The sequence below is a fragment of the Urocampus carinirostris genome, chromosome 13, assembly GCF_059441175.1.
Source record: "Urocampus carinirostris isolate Australia breed hairy pipefish chromosome 13, RoL_Ucar_1.0, whole genome shotgun sequence".
NCBI lineage: Eukaryota > Metazoa > Chordata > Actinopteri > Syngnathiformes > Syngnathidae > Urocampus > Urocampus carinirostris.
Window position 1 is genome coordinate 23532849 of NC_142361.1, and position 14914 is coordinate 23547762.

The 14914-nt window shown below is 36.0% G+C and overlaps 1 protein-coding gene across 5 annotated transcripts in view; it reads left to right on the top strand.

Moving 5' to 3' along the window:
* Positions 1 to 14914, top strand: part of foxn2a (forkhead box N2a) — an 80261-nt gene that overhangs the window by 29981 nt on the left and 35366 nt on the right. For 3 of the 5 annotated variants that reach the window (XR_015852522.1, XM_088351652.1, XM_088351656.1), the window contains exon 1: positions 5699 to 5834. The exons of 1 other annotated variant lie outside the window; for it this stretch is intronic. The gene's annotated coding sequence lies outside the window, so the exon portion shown is untranslated. Of the gene's footprint in view, positions 1 to 5698; positions 5835 to 6456; positions 6510 to 14914 lie in introns of those variants that run through there. One more of the 5 variants, XM_088351654.1, reaches the window with a different exon arrangement.

Below are 14914 nucleotides of genomic sequence, written 5' to 3' on the forward strand. Positions count from 1 at the left end.
ATTTGGGCATCTATTGTTTAGAATATTTACTTTATTATGCTGAGAAATTACAGCTCTTCGTTTAGAAATATTGTTTTATTGTTAGATACTAAAAGTAAACTCACATTTAATATTTACCGGTACTTTATTAAGCTCAGAAATTAGAGAAATATAGAATATTTTTTTTAATATTTGTATCAATAGCCGCTAAAATTAAATTCATTTCGAATATTTACTCTATTGAGATTAAAATGTACAGAAATGTTTATATTTTTATTCCTTGCATTTTATTGTTAGCCACTATAATTATTTTTTTCTAGAATATTTACTCCTTTATACTCAGATTTTTCACAATTATAGATTTTTTTTATTATGTTTCTGCCATTTTTATTTAGATTTTTATTATGCTTGAAAATCCCAGAAATATAGCATTTTATTTTTCACATTTCTGGCATTTTTTTTTTTTTGTTGGACGCTCCATTTATTCGGAGTATTTACTTAATTATGCTCCATTCATATTTTCCTTCTTTCAGGTTGTTGTAATCCTGTGACGTTGACGTAAATAGACTTGAAAAACTTTTCTAAACATAAAATCGTAACAGTATAAGAACGTAACACTGTATGACCGTTTTGGACCATGTTTTTGAAGGGACTCAATTTTTTGTTGTGATCCCCTGGAGGATTAAAGTTTTATTCTTTTTATTTTTCATTTTTCTTGATTTTTATTGTTATCGCTCGACGTTGTAAGGAAGGTCAAAACGGAAACAACGAGTCCAAAATATAATTCAAAATATCTGCTTCTTTTTCTTTCGATTATATTGTGTATTTTCCTCCTTATCCGACTCTTGCCTACATGTAAACGTGGTTTATCAATATACTTTAACAGTGTGCGTGTAATACACAGTGTTAGGAATAAAGCCTTTATAACTAACGGCGCTATTTTTTTTCAGTAACTGGATAATCTAACTAGTTATTTTTACTGCCATTACTGTTACTGACAGTCAAAAGCGGTGCGTTACTTTTGTTGTACAACGCCAAATCTGATGCCGTTTTCCGCGGCCTGGTTTACCGCTCTCCTCCGAGTTGTTTAGGTCACGTCTTTTCGAAACATGTCACCATTCATAACAGCAACTACCATATTAGTTAGATAGCGATTACAAATATAGTATTTGCTAATGCCCCGGAAGAAAAAGCGAATGATGGCTGCACCTGACACGTTTCTACGAGCCTCTTAGAAGTGAACGAAGGGGGCGGGCTCCCCAACAATCAACAGCTGGTTCTCTCCGAGATGCCTTTCTCCTCTTGTGATTGGTCAATATGTATTTTTTTTTAGGATTCTGTGTTTTTGACTCGTTGTTGAGCATGAAAAGGTTAAAAAATATATTTAATGTTTTTTGTAGATGAATACATATTTTATTGATATTTCCTGTGTTTTTCAGTCTCAATGAGTTTATATAAACATGTACAATGTCTTCTTTTTTCTTGTGATATCTCTCCTTTTCTTTTGGTCCTATATTTTTCCATTTGTAACTTGTTTGTTTTCATTTTTGTCTTTTTTATTTATTTTCTCCCTGTTTTAAGTCATTCCGTGCATGATGTTACCAAATATTTGGTAACGTAGGGATCAAAGCGACAAAAACAACCTGAAGAGCCGTTCGGGCCCCGAAAGAACCGGCACTTTTCAGTGAGCTGAGCCGAAAAGGCCTGTCCCCTAAAAATAGTCGAAATTCTCCTCTTTACATGTAAACGCTGTGTTTCGTATTTGGTCAGAAAATTTTAACTTATTTGACATACAACTTATTTTTAAAGTAAAGGTAATAGTTACTTTTACTATACAGTAATTCAGTCACTAACTCAATTACCTTTTGAAGAAGTAGTGAGTAACTATAACTAATTACTCTTTTAAAGTAACGTGCCCAACTCTGGTTATACAATGCTCCTCTTTATTAGTTCTAAATTGAATGTAAAACATCTGTTTATTCATCATTGATTATTTACTATATTTTCTATGGCTCTCAATCTGACCATTACCTGCGTGTAGACATACTTTATAAATAGTTTCATTTTCTGAATAGAACACAGAGTACGGTGTGTGTTATACAATGCTACGCTCCACTAGCCCAGCCTGCTCATCATTTGTGATGGAAGTCAGTGGGGCATGTTGGTTTAGCCCTACAGTTTAACAATCAGATTAGCACCATTTCAGACACTTGGGCTAATGGGCCTGTCTTTTCGAGATGTCCCCCATCAACAGTTTCCCTGGTGATTAATACTTTTCCGTGGCTAGATTTGCAAGTTCAGCCCTGACGGTGATGCCGAGAGGGAAAATGGGACACGGTCTACGTAGCTAGCCGCGGCTAAGAATAGCATTGTTGCGCAAGAAAATGATGTCAGCAAAGGGTTTAAAAACATGAATGAATATAACATGACGAGGGAAAACGCTCACCGCTTAGAATTTTTTTTCATACATAGATGACGATAAATGACTTTAACCCCAGTTCCAAAGACTGTATCGCAATAGCATTCAACAAGCACCCGCACAACCAGTTTGTCAAGTAAAAACCAGGCCTAAGCTAATGTGTGCATCAACGACAAGACTGCATGACAGAAATACGGGTTTATGTAGGATAAAGGCACACTGGAAAGCTATTAGAGCAGACGACAGAGAGGAATTTTTGTTCGCTTATGAAATAGGTTGAGCACGGTATCACCGGTATGTGAAAGTAACAGTTTGGTGTGAGGTCAGTTGGGAAAGCTGCACATCACAGATAGCTGAGTACAGATACATTTTGAAGAATTTCCCTCGTGTCTAGGCTGATATTTCATTATTGTGGTGGACGATAAAACATTGATGCTTGAAATGTGACATTTAAATTAAAGATATTTACTGTATTCCCTTGATTTTCACGGACAATCTATTCCATAACCATCGTATCAGGTGAAATCCCAAGAAGTAGGAGCCGTAGTTAAGTCAAGTCATGTTTATTTGTGACGCCCTTAATCACAAGGGGTCTCAAAAGGCTGCATAGACCACACATTATTGCAAACTACAGACTATTATTACACCATAGACATATACATATACCTGTAACGATTCATTTGGATTGCTCCTATCAGCGCGCAATAAACAAATTGCAATTCTCCGATTCGTGTGCGTTAGTAAAATGACAGCGAGAGCAGCAAATCGTGAAGAGAGTGTAGGTGGGAGATGCTGTCCATTCCCGGAAGCGTAAATCAAGCTTGAGTGTCAGTTGACGTTGCTGTTTTGGATTAAACAAGGCCTTAGGAAATTGCTATGTGGGTAATATAACTGAATTAAATTTGAGTCATTCTAATCTTGGTTTCAGTTTATACATTCCTAATGCATAAAGCTAGTTGGCTGTTTGTATATTACCCCCACTATTAGAGATCCGATAAAATCTGATAGTATATCTCGGGCTAATACCGAATACAGATATCGTGCCGTGACACTCTTAATTCATAGGGTCGTAACAGTATTTTGTTTACTAGAAATTTGTCTTTAACTTATCTTTGGGATTCACCTACAGATTGAGAATCAGCCCGGAAAGCACAGGATGTCTTTTGTATGTTTAATTTTTTGCTAAATCTGGTCCTGTCTGTTTTAGACAGGATTCAGACATCTAAAATAAAGTTACGTGTCGCCTATCCAACTCAGACAGAATTCAGTCCCCAGCAATCTGTAGCAGCCGTTAGTTGTCTTTTCAAAATCTTGAAAAAAAAACTTTTTTTTACTTTCACTTTTCACCCATACAAATACATATTTTTTATTATGTTTACCTTCTTTTTGGTTTCTACGGGCTTGACATGAAATGAAAATAAATGACTTTTAGAAATAAAAAGATACAATATTTTACAATTTCACATAAAGTTTGGCATTCGGGTCAGTGCTTTTTGATAACGTGTTCACCTAGTGCAAAAGTTTTCTTGTGAAAAACATTTTTTTTTCAACATTTCCTTTTCAACCAAATAATGACATTTGTTGGACTGAACCTTGGAATGTTTTTCAACATATTTTCAATGTCTTTTTAACCAGTTTTTGCTGGATGGGGACATTAACCGTAGGCTAAATGTAGTTAAAAAATAACCGTGGTTGTCCCTATCCATCCATTCATCCATTATCTGCACCGCTTATCCTCAGTAGGGTCGCTGGGGTGCTGGAGCCCATCACAGCTGTCTTTGGGCAGGGGGCAGGGAACACCCTGAACAATAGGGATCTTCTACAGGCATTTTATTTTATTTATTCTGTATTATTCATTATTTCTTATTTGCTGTATTTAAACAGGTATATAGGTGCGCATGTATAACGTGATTCCCTATTTTTTTATTTAAAACATTGATAGGCCTTATACAAGTTTGTTTAAAAATGTCTCAGCTCAAACTAAACATTAAATACAACTAATTAATTTAATGTCCTTCAAAGTCCGATTCATTTTTAGATACACCAAAAAGTTGTTTCCCACATTGTGCTTTTTCGCATTTATATCTTTCGTCGTTCTTTTTTTTCCCATCCTCTAACATTCTTCTCTGGTACTGTGAGTAAAATAGAGTGATAATGAGATAGAATATAATGCTCTTTGAAACAGTATGTAATCTATATCACTGGTGGACTCGTGGATAGTCAAGTCAAGTCATGTTTATTTGTGACGCCCTTCATCACAAGGAGTCTTAAAGAGCTGCACAGACCACAGATAATTGCAAACTGCAGACTATTATTACACCATCCCATGATCTAAAACCCACATGGGGGCAAGGAAAAACCCCAAAACCTCAAACACAGTGTAAATCTGCCGTATCATTCTTTTCACAATTAAATTGGCTAACCAATGTGTCAATCATCATTTGAAACGGTTACTAACTGGCTAAAGATATTCGGAGCCATCGATACAGGCCGTTATATGCTAATGCTTGATGTGTACCGTGAAAAAAAGCCTGCTATTGGCTGAGAGTAGTGTCAATCAAAAGGTCAGAGGCTAACAACCATATTGGAACTAATTTTACGAGTCTGTTTTTTTGTAAACGGGAATAATGTGCCGAAACAGAAGAATTGCAACAAGGAACGACGCAGAAATGCTTTTTGGGGCTATCACTGCTGTGACAGTTTCGATTCCTGTTGCATCAAATGTTTTGCAATTATGGTCGGCGATATTTTCCAACCAGTCAATCAGTGATACATTTCCCTAAAACATTGTGTATAACGCGCACCCAAACTTTGAGATATGTTTTAGGTAAAAAAAAAACGTGTTATACCAAAGAAAAAACGGTATATCCTAATCTACTGTTCTATGGTTTTATTATTTAGATTCTACTTGTAATTATTGATTATGTCTGCTGGTTTATTTAGCCCCCCGAGAGTAGTATCTCATTTTACATTAGGTGGGGCCCTGCCGAGGGTCCATGGCGGTGGGTGTGGTGACACATCCCATCCCCGCCCCGAGCAGTTCTGCGTACAACCAAAACATTCAATCCGAACACCTTTTCCCAATACTTCCGGTTCACTCTTCGAATAAAAAAAAGGATTAAAAGAAATAAAAAGTGAAAGCCCTCGATGCAAAAAAAAAAAAAAAAAAAAACGAGATCGCGTGCGCGCTCGCGTCGCCCCTCCGCTGCGGCAGTTGCCAGGGGAGATAGAAGGGGAGGGGCTGTGATTGGCTGGAGTGGCTGTGTTGCCATGACGACGGCTAGGGGGTTTGGTAGCGTTGCTGTGCGCCCGCCGTGTGATCCGCGCGCTGCGTGCGTGGAGGAAGCAGCTGCTCATCTGATCTCTTGACATTGCGCACCGCACGGCCACTACCAAAACCTTTGCGTCTTTAAAACACAACCTTTCGTACATGAATGTAAGTATTTCTCCTTTTTTTCCTCCCTTAAAATTCGCGTGTTTTTCTCGAAAGTAAACGCAGTCAAGTGACTTTGCTCAGCATGGCACAATAACCGACAGCATGCAGCTGGCTAGCTAACGCGACTTCCTTTTTTGCGTTCTCAGCTCGGAAATCAAAATGTTTATTCAACCCCCCCAAAACTCCGCCACTGGTTATTTCGACTACATTTCTCCTACTGAAAATCGACAAGAGTGCTCGAAAGTTGAGCCGTGCTAACGCTAGCGTTGCCTTTACCCTCTCTGACCTAGCGAGCGGGTTTGCTAGCGCTGATTCGCTTCTCCCGAGCTTACTCTGTTAAAACTAACTTAATAATTGTTACATTATAACTCACGCGTTAACCAGTTGGGTTAGTCGGGGAGGATTGTGCAAGAAGTCCACGTCACGGAGCGCGACTTCGTGTTCCACGCGGCGGTGTGACTCATCTGGCTGCTCGCTTGTGTGAACTGCCTTCAAACTCACCGCGATAGAAGTTCAATATCTTGTCAAGAATGTGGTCGAAAAGACGCTGAAATGGCATTAAAAAGACGTAAAGGTTCCGTCCTAAAGACGTCTCTTTGGGTTGAAAAGTGAAAGTGGAAAAAAAGGTCGTTTTTGAGACATTGACCAGACGACTTTTGGGGGGACGAGATACAGGTGAGGTAAACACAACCATTTGGACTGTATTTATTTAAAATTAAACGTTACCACTCAGAAAAAGGTGGACGAAATTATGTAAAAAGAGGTCTCTATTTGTCTGAAAAGTTACAATTTAAAAGATTCTGTTTTTTGGACAAGGTCATTGTCCATTTTGGACAACAGTTAGTCCATGTCACATGTGCCCTAACTGATTGAAAATTCGTTGAAATGGTGTTAAAAAGATACAAAGGTTCCCCCCTTTTTTGGTTGAAGAGTGAAAGTGGAAAAAGGTCATTTTTGAGACATTGGAAAGTCAACTTTTGGGGTCGAGATCAGATGAGGTAAAAACGGCTATTAAGACTACATTCATTTAATGTTGAATGTTACTACCCAGCAAAGACTGGAGGAAAATAGGTCAAAAATATATCTCTATTTGTCTAAAAAGCTAATATTAAAAATATTCAGTTTTTTTGGACAAGGTCATAGTCTGTTTTGAATTACAGTTAGTCCATGTTACATATGCCTTAACTGATTGAAAATACATTGAAATTGTGTTAAAAAGACACAAAGGTTCCCTCCTAAAGACGTCTTTTCTGGTTGAAAAGTGAAAGGGGAATGTCAGTTTTGAGACATTAAAAAGACTAGTTTGAGATGAGGTAAACAAAACCATTTGGACCATATTTATTTCACGTTGAATGTTAACTATCCAGCAAAAAGTGGATGAAAGTACATGAAAAAGATGTCTCTGTCTGAAAAATTAAGGTTGAAAACATTCAGTCTTTTTTAGACTACAGTTAGTCCATGTTGTATTTGCCCTAACTGATTGAAAAGATGTTGAAACAGCGATAAAAGAGACGCCAAAGTTCCATCCAAAAGACTTCTTTATCTGGTTGAACAATAAGGGTTGAAATGCTGTTTTTTTGGGGGGGGGCTTCATTTGGATGTGATCCACACGACAACTCTTTTTGGACTATAAGTTGCGTGTACCCAAACTGTTTGAAAAGATGTTGGAAAGACGTTTAAAGGACACCAAGGTTCCGTCTTTTATTTGGTTGAAAAGTAAAAGTGGGGAAAAAAAAGTTCATTTTGGAGGCGTTGAAAAGAAAAGTTTTGGGGGGCTTGTTCGAGTTGAGGTGAAAGTAATCATTTTTTAGTATATTTTGTCCACATTTAATGCAAAGATGTCCAAAAGACAACCTTTTGGCTGCTGAATTAGGACAATGTCAACACGGTAACATACACATTTAGTCCAGGTTGCATGTTCCCAAACGGATTTAAAGACGTGTAGAGATGGCGTTAAAACGTTTTTTGTCCTAAAGAGGTTTTTATTCGATTGAAAAGAAGACTTTGTGGGGGTTAAATTTTGAAGAGGCAATCACTGACTATTTCTGGGGTACATCTAACCCATGTTGAATGTGCCTACTCAGCAAAATCTGATTAAAAAAACGTTAAGAGGACACCAGGGTTCCATCCAAAAGATGTCTGTATTTGGTTGAGTAGTGAAAGTTGAAAAGAAGATTTTTCAGTAAATAAATTTAGACAGGATAGACATAAGTACTTTAAAACTACACTTAGTCCATGTTGTAGGTGCCCACCCAGTAAAAGCTGGTTGGAAAGACATAGAAAAAGACACCATGGTTCTGATCAAAAGTCGTCTTTATTTGGTGGGAAGGTGAAGGTTGAAAAGAGTACTTTTAGGGGGCTAGGTTTATCACCTTTGTTGGTGATAGGCATGAGTGGAGAGGTGTTGTAAAAGGATAGTGGGATATTTAGATGTGTACTAAGGGATGGGCAAGGCACCTGTATGATGCGGCAGGGGTAAACCAGTAAAAGCTGTCGGGCCCTGCTGTTGAACAAAAGAATGTGTTGTGTTACCCTGGCCCGAGTGACATGGCCGTTTTCTCATTTCCCGTTTCTTCTGGAGGGACGAAAGCATGACCAAATTCGGGTGACGGGGTGCTTAACTTCTTTGGGTGTTAGGGCATTTGGGTTGGCCATGGTCCAAAATATTTTGTATGTGTTTTTTGCTACTTTTCCCCTTTTTTTATTTTCTTTGTTTTCGTATGCGTTTGTCTTGCTGTCCGGTCACCCCCTCTCGAGGGATATGACCATGGTAGATAGATGGATATATAGATAGATAGGTTTAGACAAGGTAAACAAAAGGACGACTATTTTTGGACTACATTTAGCGGACATTGAATGTTCTCACGAAGCAAAACACTGCTTGAAAATACTTCAGAAATGCACTAATGTTCCTTCCAAAATACATCTTTATTTGGTTCAAAACTTGAAAAAAACCCCACCTTTTACAGATGTTGAAACGACTTTTGGGGCGAAATTATAATAATATAACATCCACTTGTGGACTAAATACGTGTTTATTTGGTTGAAAAGTGACTTTGGGAACTTGATATGGACATAACAACAACCATATTTTGGCTTCATTGATTCCATTTTGTATAGGCTGAACCCAATATTTGATGTCCATTTCTGACTTAAACTAGTCTTAAAGGACCAGAAATCCGGCGTCCTTGCTGGGTGGGAATCATGATACTATATTCATGTCCTTGTGTTTTGTATCCCTTTAAACTCACAACGATAAAAGTTGACAAACCATTCAGAAAACGGTTGAAAATACGTCAAGGTTTCGTCCAACAGACCATTAAAAATGCTTTTACGTTATATTGATCTGAGTTTCAACGTAGGCCTAGCTACAGTAAGATTTCAAAATTGCTGGCCACAGTATTGCCCCATATAATATTTTTCAATCTCATTCATAATCATACTGGCCATGTGTTTATTATCAAGGGATCCAGTTTTTCCGAGTCGATTCTGGGTGATATTATTGCATTTAATGTTAGTCCTGCTCCTCTATATATAAACGTGTCCATGCCTGATTGTTAAATCTAATAAACTGCTTGTGTATGAGCCCTAGTATCTTGGAGCTGATAAAATCTTTTGGGCTGATATCAGGCCGATATCTGATTTTGGATCTTTTTTTGCGCAGAAAAATTACGTTATAAATGAAAATATTCAATAAATTATTAGGGAAAAAAACAAACTTCACAAATGGGTATGGAGTTGTATGAGGCAAAATCACTTCTACATAAGTCAAGTGTCCCCCCCAAAAAAATCATACTTATTATGAGATAAATCATCTACTATTAAACTAAGGTAATCACTATCATGTTTCAAAATATTGTACAGGTGAATCGTTTTGGTACCTAATTTTGTTAAAAGTTGATGTTTGAGCCAACATCGGAAATGAGCATTTTATCTTTAAATTTTCTTATCTTACTTGAAAAAAGGTAGTAAAAAATAATTATTATAATAATATTTATAAAATGCTGTGGGTTCAATGTTAGGCTGGGAAGCGCAAAGGGAAATGAATGTTCGGTGAATGTGAGTGAGTTCTTGACTCCAGCCACCTCCCATGAGGGGGATTTGGCTTTGGTATACAGATGGATAAAAATATATATTTGAATAAAACAATTTTCTATTTTTATGGGTCAAGAAAATCCTTTAAATCATTAGCTGAGGTAAAATCATTTTCTCGTTTTTATTAGAATAAGAAAAACAATATTGTTGTAAAATATTTTTTAATTTGAAATCTAACACCCAACGGGCCAATAGTTTTAAATATTTTTTATTACATTTTTGCATGAATATTTTTTAAATTTTGCTTATTTTAAAGTTTTTTTCCCCTATAAAATCTACTTTAAATTTAACAAATCTCACGTACCGAAATTTAAGAACCAATGAACTATCTGGAACTGTCATAAATCTACTCGCTGAAGTTTTTCTTGGCTATTTAAAAAAAAAATGCATCCAGTGTTGAGATTATATAGAACTCAGTTTTCAAACCTCACGATAAATGGAATGTAAAAGAACGAGATAAAAGTAAATGGACACAAAAAGCAGATGTTATCAATCTGCCATTACTTTATAGCCGGCGTTTCTATGGCCACAAGCGTCTGTTGTCTTCATTGTTGTTTGTAGTCTTTGCATGTATTCCACGTCTGTATTTACAGAGGCCTTTGCCGGGTTACTATTCCTGCACCCCACCCCAGAATAGCTAAGAGCCTGCAAACTTTACTGACGTTGCTTGCTATTAATAGGAAGACTCCGCAATGTTTTTTTTTTTTTCCCGAGACTAAATGTATTAAATCACAGAGACGCTCTGTAATGTTGAGGGTTAAAATATCATTTATTCTATAATTAGAGCTGACAGTACAGTAGGACCCTAGAATACGAAATCAATGTGTTCTGAAGTGGGGATTGCAAAGTGACGTAGCTGTATAGCGAGGGCTAGAAACCTATGCTACTTAGCTAATGACTTCCTAACCCCTGGTTACCTGGACAAAAACATTAAAATGACAAAATAATATATAGTAAGTACAAGTTTGGTGTAAAATATAATATAGCAATATGAATAGACACACAGGTAAATTAAAAAAATAAATTTGATTTACCTTGAGTTGAGCCGGTAGAGTGGAGTTAGTGGGTGGATGCAGAGGTGGAAGGACACGGCATATTAATGAATCTTATTTTCAAACTTTGTTTTGGAAGGATTGTTATGCTTCTAAACGATTTCCTCTCTGAGGATTGTCATGCACTTCAAAGATTTCCTTGCTTTATTGATTTATTGCACGACCAATAAAATAATTAGTACATATTTTATGATTTCCTTGTACTGGTCTGCAAGAAGTATACAACTTATTTGCATTGTTGGACTGCAAAGTCTTACGATTTATTGGTTTGTCATTCTTCCCTTAGTTTTTTGTTAATTAATGACACTGTTATTATTGATCTAAGGCAATACGTTTTGTAGCTATTTGGATCTTGATCAAAAACTGAGAACCCGAGTAATTTTTGCTAAGGTTTAGGTCCACTAGCTGCAGTGTGTTTATCAGAGCAAAGTCCAGACTGTGATGGTTTTTAGCTGTAGTGGAATGGATTATAGACAGTCACGTTCTGTATTTGTGTTTAGGCCGTGTTATTACAGAGCACCCATTGTTGGGAGTATTTGACTGTAATGCAACTTGGTATTAACAAACAGATCCCAACTGAAACCTTTGTGAAAACTAAACTCTGTTTTTAAAATTTTGATGATTTCGGCTTCTTCATATAAAATAATTTGCATCGCATTTTTCTTACAGTAAACCAAGGATTGTATTTTCCAATTACTTTTATACAGTATTTTTTAGATTATTGTGGTTAATCCATCTCATGAGCACATTGTTTCTACTTTGTGAAAATATATATATTATATGAATATATATAACTTGGTAGAATCTGTTTACTTTAGCGCATTGCACATATAGATTCCCTCATGTAGGATATTTTGATGCCGCAAGGCACTGTGGAGCTTGTAGTACAGAGACAAATGAGACATAAGTCTGACTTATTTGCCAAAAAAGACTCATGTGTATTGGTTGATTTCTAAGGGACATTTCCATTTTAACCTCTGCCTCCATGGTGAGAATGCTACAGTTGTATTCATCCATATATACCGTCTTACCTGTGTACTTTTGAACAGACAGGATGCAGCAATGGAGCAAACAAGAACTGTTATTTGTGGATTTTGGTAAATTAAAATAATAAAAAATCCATTCTTCAATGTCAGAAGTCGAATGCAGAAACCAGATGTGTTTTATTGTAATGATGTAGCTCCCGCTTCGTACTTGTAATTTGAATGATTGATTACATGTACAGGGTTATTCATTTGTCCTTAAACATGTAACTGATTAATTCAAATTGCTACAACTAGTAGCCAGAAAACAGAGGCCAGTTCTCCGATTGGTAAAATGCTTAAAATTGTCGTCATGTTTCACAACAAGTCTGCTTAAAAATGACGTAGACACTGCTCGCTGTTGGCTTTGCTTTCCATTGCATTTTTTCTTTCCTCGTAAATAACAGTAGCTGGCATCAGTTTGTACGGCATTGTCCTATGAAGTTTTATTTCCCACTACGGGTCGCGCCCAAAAGGACTGGTGCTTACTAAACCTAACTGGGAACTATGAAATGTGTATTAGTGTAGGGATTACGTATCAATTATTTTCATTTGTTATGTTCCATGCCAAAAAATGAAGGTAGCGACGTGTTTCCCAGTGGGAATTTGTAATGCAACTGAAAATTAAAGCTACATACACCTATATGGGGGAGAGATTTGTCTCACACATACTACACCCATATTGTATAGATCCACAAGTATATTTAATAATAATAATAATAATAATAATAATATAATAATAATAATAATAATAATTCCTTGTATTGTCATTCTGTGTAACAATGTACACAGAACGAAATGTCGATTGCACCTGACCCGTTGTAGCGAGCCGATGCAGCCGCAGCCAACAGAGGGCGCCGCCGACCACTTTTTAAGTCTTAGGAATGACTCGGCCGGGGCGCGAACCACCGACCTCCCAGTCTCAAAGCGGGCGCCTTACCATCTAGGCTACTGAGCTGGTATTTGTGATTTACCTCTAAAAATCATACGTCATGATAAATGCAAAGGCAAAATTAGAAATGCATATGAAAATCCCAGATATAGTTGCAGCTCTGCAATATACGTGATTCACACCGGATTTCTTCTTTTTAACATATTGGATACATTAAAAAAATTGGCTTTGAACGTCCTTAAATTTAGCCATGCAAAAAGTGCATTAACCCGTGTTTGAGTGTTTAGGTACTTTTTAAGTCATGAGTAATTCCACGGAGTACGTATTTATCCATCAAACCTTTTCAAAAACAAAAGAACCTCGAGGAGTCGAGGACGCAAAAGTCTAACTGCACAATGGCAAAAGGAATACTGTACTACCAAAACTCTAAAGTCCGTATTTATTTGTTTCTATCGAGGTTTGAACAAGAACTTCAGTTCCAAATGGTGGCACGGCCACGTAATCGGTCTTATCATAGAAATGTGTACTCTGACCCAAAGCAAATGGAAGGTTGCGCGCTCTAAAATCCACTTTGTTTTGTAGCTGCAAGTCTGGATCGCTTTTAATTTGTTACAATTTGCTACTTCAATTTATTTGTTTAACTGCTTTATGGTGTGTACATAAGAACTGCATGTTAATTTTATCTGTGTTTACAATTAGGTCCAGCGTTCCTCAAACCAGACCTTATAAAAACTAAGTCTCCTTTTTCTGAATTTTGAGATGGCGTAAATTTCAGTTTACTTCCTAGCTGCAATTCAAAAAACGGTATCAAGAAGGTACAAAAGGAGAGGAAGTGGGACATAGAACTAATTTTGTTATTGTAATTTTGAGAATATATATATATATATATATATTTGTTTTTGTTTTTGTTTTCATATTACAATGAATGGATGATTTTTTAAAAAAAAATCTATTAGAATTGTTGTTCTTATTTTTATTTATTTATTTATTCAACCTCACTTAATTTTAAAATAAAATGGGAAAATAATCCTTAGAATTAGCATATTTAACTTTTTTTGGTAATGGAAGATACTTTTGATCACTGTAATATTTTTTTCTAGAATAAGAATGATAATGCTAAAATATAACAAGGTATTTTTTTCCCCTCTCTCACTTAATTTTATTTTAGAATAATAAAATCCTTTAAAAAAATGAAATACATTTTTGGGCTGACGGAATGTTTTGCTTAGTCTAGTAAAGTATTATTTTTATTTCCCTCAATTTTATTTAAAAAAATCTTTTAAATATTGCAAATTAATTTCTTGGTCGATGGAAAATGATTTTGCTCATTGTAATAAATAAGGTTTTTCTAGAATAAGAAAAATAACACTAGAATATAGCCAAATAAGAAAAATAGTATTTAAAAACAATATTTTCAGACCTCACAATTTTACAGTGAAATGAGAAAAAATAATCCTCAGATTTTGCAAATTATTTACTCATTGCTCATTAAAATAAATATTTGAAATGGAATAGAAAGTATTTTCTCCATTGTCATTGATTATAACATAGTGTACAATTTCCTCCAAACTGGGCAAAAAGCAGCTGAGGATTTTCTGGGCTGTGTTCTGTAAGGTTCTGTTGTCGTGTACTTAGAAAACCTCATCATGATGATATTCACTAAAATAAGAAAAACAATGCTCAAGCATAGTAAAATAATAAGCAATTTAAGTAATTTACACCTGACAATATGTTTTTACTGTGTGTGTGATGATGTGCTCCTGACATTTAAATTACATTCCTGCCTTTGATATTTATCACCTCTTGTCTTTTATCTCTTTCTTTCTTCAGTATTACTCCCAAAATTCGCTTTATAAACCTTAGAAAACTTTATGGTAATTTTTTCAGCCACAACTCAGTTTTTATGAAGAATTATTTTCCTCCAAACAAACTGAAGATCCGCGGAGAATACATAAAATTTGACATTCCATTGAAGGATTAATAGTACCGTTAATCATAATGTGTCACGACCGTCAAAGC